We start from the raw sequence: 11,049 nt of genomic DNA on the forward strand, positions 1-11,049 counted from the left end.
TTCAACTCGCATTATTAAATCAGGTTATTAGAAATCTATGTATTCTAATGATTTCATTAGAATAAGAAGCTATTCATATTCATACACGCTGATTCTGACAAAATTATACATGAAGGAAATGTTTTGCCTTTAGGAAAACTATCAGAATTATGAAGCAAGCCACATGAGACTTGGTGATTCTCATCCATCAACTGAACAGAAAATAATGAAGTGAAATTTATCATTTGGAGTTGAAGCATGAGAGTCACCTTCAACCAGAACTCTTCCACTAACAATTTTTAAAATAAGGAAAACACTTTGCTTGTGGATAAATAGAAAGTCCCCAGAAAACAGTCATCAGGATTCACTGTCCTGTCCTCTCTGTTTCCATATAGCAATGGTGAGATGACAGAAAGCCCGAGACCTAATCGTCAGAGAATGGGGTGGCCTTTCCATTCACCTAATCTCGGGGCTTAGTGGAAGCAGCTTCTCTCCACACTCTCCGAGAGGTCTCCCCAGTGCATGGCTCCAAAACACCCACAGTCTTTGCCCTTCCATGCTCCCAGAAATCAGTGGGTCATTCTTGCTAAGGATGACTTTGTTTGACCCCTATGTGACCTTCCTCCAAGCTTTGGGGTTCTTCTTGTTTGTGCAGAAGTCGGGGCCACCCTGCGTCATTGCCTTGGTGTGATTCCGCATCCTTCTGGAAGCACTGATGGTACCCACCTCTTGAGTCCCTGTGAGAATTAGATGATGTGATAGTGTAGAATCCTTAAAACAGCACCTGGCTTATGGCATACCCTAAGAGCCAATCATCTTTCTGTTATGTTTCTATTATTACTCTTCCCTAAATTTACCTCTCTACGCTCCAGCTTCTCGCCTAAAAAAAAGTTAAGTGGGAAGAGAGCAAAAGGTAACTTTGAATCTGCTACAAGAAGAAGCAAAAAGAAGCACTACTATAGTTTAAGTCACATATTCATCCTCACATACTGACCGTAACTTCAATACCACATTCTCACCAATGGACAGGTTATCCAGGCAAAAACTAAACAGTAATGTGGGAGCTAACTGACATAAACCAAATGGATTTAACAGGTATCTATAGAACATTTTACCCAACTACAAAAGAATACCCCTGCTTTTCAGAATCCCATGGGAGCTTCTTCAGAATTGACCACATACTTGGACAAAAGCAAATCTCAACAGGTATAAGAAAATTGAAATAACTCCCTGTATCCTATCTGACCACCACAGATTAAAACTGGATATTAACAACAAGAGAAAGAACAGAAAGCTTATAAACTCATGAAAACAGAACAGCTCTCTTAAAAGAAAATGGGTCAAGAGAAAGATTAGGAAAAATTTTTTTGACTTTCTAGGACTGAATAAAAGTGAAAATCCAACACACCCAGACTTATTGGACACAATGAAGGAAGTTCTACGAGGCAAGTTATAGCACTAAGTTCCTACAAAGAAACATTGGGGTGATCTCATACTAGTAATTTACTAGCACACCTGAAAGATCTAGGACATTCAGTCCTAAAAGGGATGTCTTCATCAAATCCCTCCCCCTCAGTGAAAGGGCTCTGACCAGCTTGAGCATGGCAAACCTGGTTCTGGCAGGCCCTGTCCTTCTCCCCATGCCCCCTGCCTTGCTAAGAACCACTAGATTACATTCCTAAAGCTAGCCACCAAGGCCTATTCCCTTAATTGGCCACTTCCCCCTCCTAAGGCTGACTACCAAGGTCCAGCTATGAAAGTGTTAAAGTCTAGCAATTAAAAGTGCCCCCTTGGCTTACCTAGCTAACATGCCCAATTCAAATTAAACACCTCATTCTAACACGGGGTTTCCCCTTTTACCTTTATAAACTGCCATTTTCCTATGGGCCATGATCATCTCCTCTTTATCCAGAGGCAGTCCTTGTCCTGTTTCCCTCCAGGACAAATATCCCTTCCCCTTCTCCCTTGTTCCTTTCCCCTTCTCCCTCATCCTCTATCTCCTGTCTTTGTCTCTTATTCCGTGTTCTCTGTCCCTCTGGGGTAAATAAATCTCCTTTATGCCGAGAACTTGGTCTTGGGGTTCCTGACCAACACCATTTCTTACATACAGGGCTTACTCTGTAGAAGAGGAGACAGAAAGAGTATAAGACCCAGAGGGCATGGAAGACACCAAGAAAACAAGGTCATCCAGATGCAACAGGATTGGAACAAATATGAAGTCACAGAGACTGAGGAAGCACGCAGAGGGACCCGAATGGGTCTGCACCATAGGGTCCTAGAGCTGAAAGGAGAAGTGGACACATGACCCCCTAACCCAGAAGCTGTCTCCAAATGATAGCCACTTACCAATCAAAAATTACTTGTCTCCAAGGGAGTCTCACTGGAGACTTAGGAGTAGGTCCCATGCCCAACACAAAGTTAAATCCATGGCATTTTGGGAGATTCTTTGCCTCATAATGTTAAGTCAAGATGCTGTTTGTTTGTTTGTTTGTTTGTTTGTTTTCTAGCCTACAGGATCTTTGCATATATACTATAACTTCTAGGGTTTTTAAAAACAGAATTCCTGGGTGTACAAAGGTGTGTGTGTGGGGGGGGTGGATTTTGTGCTTTTCTTTGGCTCTTTTTCTTGTTTTGTTGTTTTGTGAACAAAAACCAGATTGGAGGGGAGGTAGGAAAGAACTGGGAGGAGTAGGGAGAGGGAAATTGTAATGAGAATATATTGTATTATAAAGTAAGTTTTCAGGAAAAAGAAAATGCTACTCACTCAGATGTTCCTCAAACAAAACTAGGAGAGGTAAGCAGACCAAGACATATAACAGGAAAACAAGTAAACAAGAAGAGGCGACCCGACATGATTCCTTGGAAGGATCAGAACTCCTCACCGACTGAACTCAGGATAGTGAAGTCAAATCTTGGATGAAGGCTTCAAAAGTGATTCCTAAGAATTATCAGTTGGCCCCAGAGAGGATAAAAAACTAACACATCAATTAAATGCAGAAACTGGAGAAGAAGCCAACATAGAGGCACCAACATAGATAAAATAATCAACAACAGATGAAAAGGGGAACAGCAGAATGGAAACAACCCAGGAAGGAAATATATTTTGGAAAAATAGAAGTTTTAGGAAAGGAAAACTCAATGAAGAAAAAAAAAACATGAAAAATATATCAACCTAGACTTGAACAAGCAAAAGAAAAAATATCAGGGATAGAAGACAAGACTGAGGAAAATTTAAATTTCAAACATCAATAGAGAAAAAAAAATAAGAGAAGTATGACCACAATGTTCAAGAACCCTGGAATATCAAGAGGTCAAATAGAAGAATCCAAATCTGAAATAAAATCTAGAGGCATAGAATATGTATTCAGTGACACTATCACAGAAAACTTCCTGATCTAAACAAAAAAATAAACATTCAAGAACAAGAGTGTAGTGAGACTTCTGGAATTTTTTGTCTCTTTAAAAAACAAAGAAATAAGAATGCACTTCTGTTTTAATCCCAGTATGGGGACGTGATACAGTAGCTAACTAGGATTTGCCTACTACTCTAAGTAGTCATATGTAAAGAAGAAATAAAAAGAAATTAGATATCCTGACAGTGAGATCAAACTTGCCCCCAAGGAACTCTGTTTCCTAATCAGCAGGAAGTAGTCTAATGATACCACTGCCCCTTTCTCACCCCTGACTTTATTCAAGGATCTCTTTCCTCTCACCTCCACCTTTTTTCTCTTCAATCCACTGTTAGGGGGCTGAAAGGGTTAAAAAAAAAACAGTGGAAGAAAGAAGAACCCACAAGGTAGCAAAAAACAAGTTATAAATGGTGGCCCAGATGTGGACCTAGGCAGAATAGGAAGTTTAATTTTAAATGTCATAGAGGAATTGGCAGGGGACAAAGGAATGGAGTTTTTTCAAGAGGCCTGTAAAAAGTTTATTGCAGTGGATACTGAAAACTTTGCTCCCAGAGGGGAGCTTTTCATTTCTTTTCTTTTTCATTTTCTTCGTTCTATCTCTGTTCAAAAGCTGAAAAGACAGGAGGACATTTTGAGAGAAAGTGTTCATCTCAAACCAACTACACTGCTAGATGGGGAAGAGGGGTAGCCCGGGTTTATAAAATCGCCATCAGTTTTCCCAGTAGCCATGCAGCAAATGCCTGCTAACAGTGAGGAACAAGGTTATGATGAGATAGGATGGTGTCCTACAGAATCAATAGATCTAAGCTGTTTTAAAGAGGCCATCATTTCATATGGGATGCACTCGCCTATGGAAAAAAAAAATTCTGAATACCTAGGCTACTCAAAGTAGCATTATTCCCCAAGTGTGGAAGGGACTGATACAGCTGTACTGGAAGCCAGTCCTCAGTTGCGATGGTTAATATGGTGGAGGGAAGAAGACTTGAATATTGAACAGCTAAATAGAGGATCAGTTACTGGGTGAAGGGTGGTACTCTGGTGTATAAGAACAGATTCAGTTAGATGACACTGCTACAGAGCAATGTTGTTGTGTGGCTTTAAGAGCTTGGGGCAAAGTTGAGGAGTCTAGCAAAAGTCTACCTCACATACAGAGATTTTACAAGACTCTTGAGAAGTCTTCACTGACTTTTTTTTTCCAGACAGGGTTTCTCTGTATAGCCCTGGCTGTCCTGGAACTCACTTTGTAGACCAGGCTGGCCTCGAACTCAGAAATCTGCCTGTCTCTGCCCCCCGAGTGCTGGGATTAAAGGCGTGTGCCACCACGCCCAGCTCAACTTTTTTTTTCCACAAAGATTAGTCTTAATTGTGAACAAAACTGTATCAGACCCTGACACAAGATAGGTGTTGATAGAGACCTTGGCATATGAAAATGTGAACACTGAATATGCAAAAGTTATTAGACCATTAAAGGTGTGGGCAGCATGGAAGGAGTTACAGAGAAAAAGTTTGGAGCTGAGATGAAAGGATGGACCATCCAGAGACTGCCCCACCCAGGGATCCATCCCATAATCAGCCACCAAACCCAGACACTATTGCATATGCCAGCAAGATTTTGCTGAAAGGACCCTGATATAGCTGTCTCTTGTGAGGCTAAGCCAGTGCCTGGCAAATACAGAAGTAGATGCTCATAGTCAGCATCATGGATCACAGGGCCTCCAGTGGAGGAGCTAGAGAAAGTACCCAAGGAGCTGGAGGGGTCTGCAAGCCTATAGGTGGAACAACAATATGAACTAACCAGTACCCTCAGAGCTCATGTCTCTAGCTGCATATGTAGCAGAAGATGGCCCAGTCAGCCATCATAGGGAAGAGAGGCCCTTGGTCTTGCAAACTTTATATGCTCCAGTACAGGGGAATGCCAGGGCCAAGAAGTGGTAGTGGGTGGGTAGGGGAGCAGGGCAGGGGAGGGGGGAAGGGCATAGGGGTCTTTCAGGATAGCGTTTGAAATGTAAATGAAGAAAATATCTAATAAAAAATTGAGAGAAAAAAAAACAAAGGTGTGGGCAGCTCTTATCGATGAATGATAAGGGATACAATGGATATTGGTTCTCATAGGTACCATACTAGTATTGTAGGTCAAGATATAGCTAGAGGTCTCAGATCTCAAAATGCCCAGTGCTTTTACTATGGGGTCATTTGTGAACAAGCATCTCTAAGAGCAATGTTTTTTCCTAAATTTATATCGGAAAGATGGACTAGGATTCTAGAGGTGTACAGTTCATGTGGCAAGGGTTGCCATTACACCAATGAGTGTAGGTTCAAGAGAGATATCCAAGGTGATTTCTTAGTGTCAGTAAATAGCTTTGGAAGACTGGCTTGAGGCCCTGAATCAAAAAACGCAAGCTGTTTCAGCCAAGAAGTGAAATCAGCCTACATATTATATACTATAATGGAAGTCCGTGGAAGTTTTGCATTAGGAATGCAGATTTTTTTTATGCCTCACAGGAAATGAAAAGCTGTGGATATCATCAAAACTGATAAAGAACTGAGCAAGAAAGGTCTCCTGAAAGCCTTGGCCATTGAACCAAAAAGTACTTATTTCATTTAAAATGTCTCTGTTTATGATTTCCCATTACATGTGGCACAATTAATGGCTAAAAACAAAAGGGAAGAAATTTAGTGAGAATTCTGGAATTTTGGTTTCTTAAAACAGAGAGAGAGAGAGAGAGAGAGAGAGAGAAATAGGGATGTGCTTTTGTTTTAATCCAAAGTCTGGGGACATGAGGCTGCTTCAGATTGTCCACAGCAGCTGACTATGATTTGCCTCCTCTCCAGTAGGGGCATGGTTTGGCCAGCTGCAGATACTTTCCACAATTGTATAACATTTAAAATTATGAAGACTTTTCAGAGGTTATATGAATGCTAGGGTCCCAGAGGTTGGTTGTTGGTGGTCAGTTTTTGGTGAGTTATTGGTTGGTTGTTGGTTGTTGTTGGTCACAGTTTGTTAAACAGCTGTGTGCAAAGGAAAAACAACAAGAAGAAATTGGATATCCTTATGGCAAAGATCAAACTTGCCCATCATCAGCAGGAAGTGGTCTAATGATACCATGGCCCCTTTTGTGACCCCTGACTTTATTCGGGGATCTCTTTCCTTGCCCCCTCTATCCTTTTTTCTCTCCTATCTAGTGTTAGGGGGTTAAAGGGTGCAAAATGGTGGAGAAGGGTGGAAGAAAGAAGAATCCACAAAGTAGCCCTAGTCTAGCTACACAGTGGCATACAGGGCATCTGTGGATCTCGCCAACATGTACCCTTCATCCCTGGAGCAGCTGGGAGCCCTGGGCAATGTGGTGGAAGACCCAATAGATGAGGAGACTGGGGAAGACCAGAAAGATGTCTACAAGATGGTAGGAAATAATTTTTTGTTGAAGAAAATAGAAATCAGTATTGCAGAAGCAGAACGGGGAGGGGGGGCTGAAAGATGTTGTGAATATGAAATTAACACTTAGTGCTTATGGCATCAAGACTTGGTCAGCTGAACATGCTGACAGTCATGAGTTTCAGCTATTGAGTCTCATTTCAACAGCTTCCAGTGTGCTTCCCACACACGTGGTGCCACCTCCTCCAGAAAAGCAGGCAGAGTTCCTTTGGCATAAAGTCTCCACTGACATGCATGGATCCAGACATGTGGAGAGATGATGACACAGACGATTGGAAAACTCTCTTGAGGGTCTTTTCATATCTGACTCTTTGTAGAGATAAACTCTTCTATTTGTTTCTAATGCAGGAAAGTAACTGGAGGGCGATTGAGTGAGATGACATTTCAGCTGAAGGACAACTCCAGGTTAAAAGCACTTAATGCAACATTCAGAGTGAAAACCCAGATAGAGTCACTGAATGGAAGCACCACAGTACTAAGTTACAGTCCGTGATCTCACATCCCCTTCGAGTAAGAGCTGAAGTAGCAAATGTGCTCTATGGTGTGTATAAAATACATGGGAATTATGGGACAGTTTTTAATGAATGGAGCGCCATCAGAAAAAGAAATGGGTGATGGACTGTAGAGTGCTGGACATCACATGGGCACATATGCATCTTCTTTTGATGCTGCTTTGGAAGATGAAGAATGCTATGCAGGTCCGCTAAAGGGGTATCTGTTTTCGCAGAAGCACCCCGGGCTGCCTGCAGCAGGAAGCACGAGCTTATGCAGTATGACTTGGAGATGGATGCTCAGGATTTGGCTTCCAACCACTGGGGAATGTGAGAACATTCATGTTGAAGGGAGTGACTACTAAACTCTTTGGTTGAGAAACTCCAGAGAAGAGAGAAGCCAAAATAAAGGTGCTAGAAGAATTGATAAATGATGGGGAATAGCAGCTGAAGTCTAAAAGTCTAGAGGGCAGAGAATTTGTGGAAATTGCATGGGCTAACACCAAATGCTTCAAGGAGCAAACCAGCCAGGACCTGTAGGGAGCCCTCATAGGATATGAGGTCGTGCAGATCAGCACACGAAAAAAGAGGAATCCAAGTTTGTACCCATGCCAAGGAATGCTTCAGCAAGATTTAATCCTGTGAAATGACTGTATCTTCAGAATACCCCAAAACAGAAGCAAAAGTCAAAAGAAATTCAGTTGCTACCTAATATACATAAACATGTATAGTAAATTGAACAAATCAGCCTTCTTTAACCTAAATATAGTTGTGTTCATATAACAAAAAAGAATATATTTTAATGAAGACTAAATGTTACAAATTAAGTTTGGGGAGACTGGTGCTAATTACAGAACGTTAAGTTAGTAACATATAACAATGGATTATCACACTTCTGAACCAATAACTGAATGTTGGGATGTTAGTTAATTTCCACCTGATCCTCTCAGTCCCATTTGTTTCAGATCTTCTCATGTAGGGAATCTTCCAAAGATGAAATTCCCATCATTGTCTGGAAGGATCCACTTCTTCTGTACCATTTTATTCTGCCTAAGAGTCTATCTGTTTGGTTTGACAAAGCTCAGCAGAAACTTGTCAGGAGCCATAATAGTACAAGCTAATAACTAGCAGGTGATCATCCTGAAGTGGCCTGCCTCAGATTATTATATAATCTGCAACCGGGGAGCCCTCATTAAGCAAGGCTGTGAGGGACTAATTTTAGGAAAGATTTCTGCTATTAATTTGCTTCTCCTGTTATTATTAAACATATATAACAATCACTAAGTAGAAGCACACCTCCTTTGAAGCAAATCTCTGCAGATCCACGAAGATGTACTATCTTGTAGTGATGCTATATAGACAAATAGATGGCTTAAGTCTTAATGATGATCCTATAAGAATTCTTAAAATTATATCTGTGATTATTAAGCTCTTTTATAATGGGACTGCTATTAGGTCCTTTTCTGATAGTCAAAGCTGCAGTGAGAACTCTGCCAGTCTCCCAAGTGTCACCAGTTAATTGCTCTTAGATGGTAACCAGACTTTCTCCTACTCAGAGCACATTCCAAGAGATTGTAAAACAATTAACCAAAGGTCATTAAAAGACAACTAACGATTTATTGTAGGTGCTAGGACAGAAGATAAAATATCAACTGGGTTTACCTATACAAAACTTCACTCATAAGTTAGTTATGGTTTAAATCTTCAGTGAACCTGTGGAGCTGAGACAGGTGATGGGTATTTAGCCAGACAATTACTCCTAATGGGTATGCATGTAAACATTCGCTGTTGTAAACTTCTATTTCAATTTATGATTTGAATTTTTGTGTATGTGATGAACTTTGTAACATGTGATCATGTATTCTGAAAGATGTAAAAGTACTGAGCACAAAGAGAAGCAAGAGAATCATAAATTGAGAACTAAGATCAATAGAGAGCTAAGATCAATAGATGAGACTTTTTTGTTCCTTTCCCCACTTAGACTAGATTCTTTTCCCTTTCCCCACTTAGAGAATTTTTCCCTTTACCCACTTAGGATCTTTCTGCCTTTCCCCTTAGATAGCTTTCATAGGAAACTTTTTACAACTTGGTAATAAACTCTATAATCACTTATCTAAGTGTCTTCTCTTACTGTGACTTCAGACTAGCAGGCTGAAAGTTAGAGCCCAGCAGTTCCTGCTGAGCTAGACAAGGCTATTTACTTAATCCCTTGTGGCTTGAAGAAGAAAGCCAGTTTACTATATCCAATACTGATTCTGCCATTTGTCTGTAGAAATACTGATTTACTGTCTGGAGTTTCCAATGTTTACCTATAACTGATTAAAATGGGTAGAGCATGGAGTTTTCTATTTATTTTCCAGGTGAATTCTTCACATTTCCTGGCTTCTGAAAAATTTGCTTCCACAAATCTTTTACAACGATGTATCCTCATAATGCCCAGTCATATAATTTCTCTCCAGTCATCTGGGCAAAGGTAATGGCTTGTTGTGGGTCATAGATAGACATCAAATCTCATGAAAAAAGGAGGATACACCAGCTTCTTTATTTTTGAGCCTCTAGCAAAAAGGAGTCCAGCAAAACCAATAACACCAAGTCTTGGGAAAAATCAAGGAGGCACACTTTGAAGATAGTTATAGTTGTCTACTCCCCAGTGGACAAAGTATTCTATCTTGGGTATAATATGGGAGTATATTTCCTGACACAAACTTGTATATGGCTCCCAATGATGTCGGAGTTGTGAGATGTTTCCTTCAGTTGGGTCCTTGGCTCTTCCACATATTTAGTCTGGCCCTCAGGAACTGAACAGAGTGAAAGCTTATTGATCTTCATGTAGCTTTTGTTAGGCGAGTCCATTTTGGGTGCTGCATAGACTCTGAAGGTGAGCAGGCTCAGGCTGGCAGTCCCCACAGATCTCTGAATTACCTTGAACATGTCACTGGCAGCCATGGCTCAGGCAGGGTCACCTCTCCCTTGGCCCCTCCCACTATCAAAAAAAATTTTTTTAATTATTTAAAAAAAAGCAGTTCATGACCACCAATTCAGCTAGCTCTGAAAAGGGCACTCGATAGGAACCTTGAGTATGGAGGAAAGTTTTACCATAGCAAAGATGGCAGACAGCAAACCATCCCAGAAGAGCTAGTCAGAGGGTGGAGGCAAACACCACAACAAAACGCCGGAGATTAATAGGCACTTCTCATTAGTAACTCTCAATATTAATGGTCTTAATTCCACTAATTAAAAAAAAGACATAGATGAACAGATTATATTAGAAAACAATATCTATCTTTCTGCTATATCCAATGATAACACCTTACCACTAAGGGTAGATAATCACCTTATGATAGAAAGATGAAAAAGGGTGTTCCAAGCAAATGAAACAAAGAAGCAAGCATATGTAGCCATTTTTATATCTGCAAAACCAAAACTAATCAGAAGAGATAGGAAGGACACTACATACTTATTAAAGGAAAATTTTAAGAGGCAGGTTCAATTCTAGACATTTATCCACTAATCTCAAGAGGACCCAAGTTGATTAAGAAACAAAACAAAACAAAACAAAACAACCCACTCCTATAGCTAAAAATTACATATTGGCCTTCATGTGGTGATAGTGGGTGGCTTCAGTACTCCACTGTAGACAATAGACAGGTTATCCAGTGTGTTGGTTTCAGTAAGAAATTGCCCCCATAGTTTCATATATTTGAAAATTTAGTCACCAGGAAGTAGCACTATTTGA

General features: G+C 40.5%; 2 pseudogenes; one reads left to right on the top strand and one right to left on the bottom strand.

Annotated features, from left to right (window-relative positions):
• Gm17908 (predicted gene, 17908) lies at window positions 6,692–7,947 on the top strand (annotated as a pseudogene).
• Window positions 9,535–10,288, bottom strand: Gm17918 (predicted gene, 17918; annotated as a pseudogene).

Source organism: Mus musculus, chromosome 7, assembly GCF_000001635.26.
Source record: "Mus musculus strain C57BL/6J chromosome 7, GRCm38.p6 C57BL/6J".
NCBI classification, from domain to species: Eukaryota; Metazoa; Chordata; class Mammalia; order Rodentia; family Muridae; genus Mus; species Mus musculus.